The sequence below is a fragment of the Rattus rattus genome, chromosome X, assembly GCF_011064425.1.
Source record: "Rattus rattus isolate New Zealand chromosome X, Rrattus_CSIRO_v1, whole genome shotgun sequence".
NCBI lineage: Eukaryota > Metazoa > Chordata > Mammalia > Rodentia > Muridae > Rattus > Rattus rattus.
In genome coordinates this window covers 98,312,793-98,313,350 of record NC_046172.1, presented here as the reverse complement: position 1 = coordinate 98,313,350, position 558 = coordinate 98,312,793, and positions in this window count along the sequence as shown.

The following is a 558-nucleotide window of genomic DNA, read 5'->3' as shown; positions in this document are numbered from 1 at the left end:
CTGGAAGAATTCAAGAAAGACATGAAGAACTCCCTTAGAGAAACACAGGAAATCATTAATAAATAAACAAGTAGAAGCCTACAGAGAGGAATCACAAAATCCCTGAAAGAATTCCAGGAAAACACAATCAAACAGTTGAAGGAATTAAAAATGGAAATGGAAGCAATCAAGAAAGAACACATGGAAACAACCCTGGATATAGAAAACCAAAAGAAGAGACAAGGAGCTGTAGATACAAGCATCACCAACAGAATACAAGAGATGGAAGAGAGAATCTCAGGAGCAGAAGATTCCATAGAAATCATTGACTCAACTGTCAAAGATAATGTAAAGCGGAAAAAGCTACTGGTCCATAACATACAGGAAATCCAGCACTCAATGAGAAGATCAAACCTAAGGATAATAGGTATAGAAGAGAGTGAAGACTCCCAGCTCAAAGGACCAGTAAATATCTTCAACAAAATCATAGAAGAAAACTTCCCTAACCTAAAAAAAGAGATACCCATAGGCATACAAGAAGCCTACAGAACTCCAAATAGATTGGATCAGAAAAGAAAC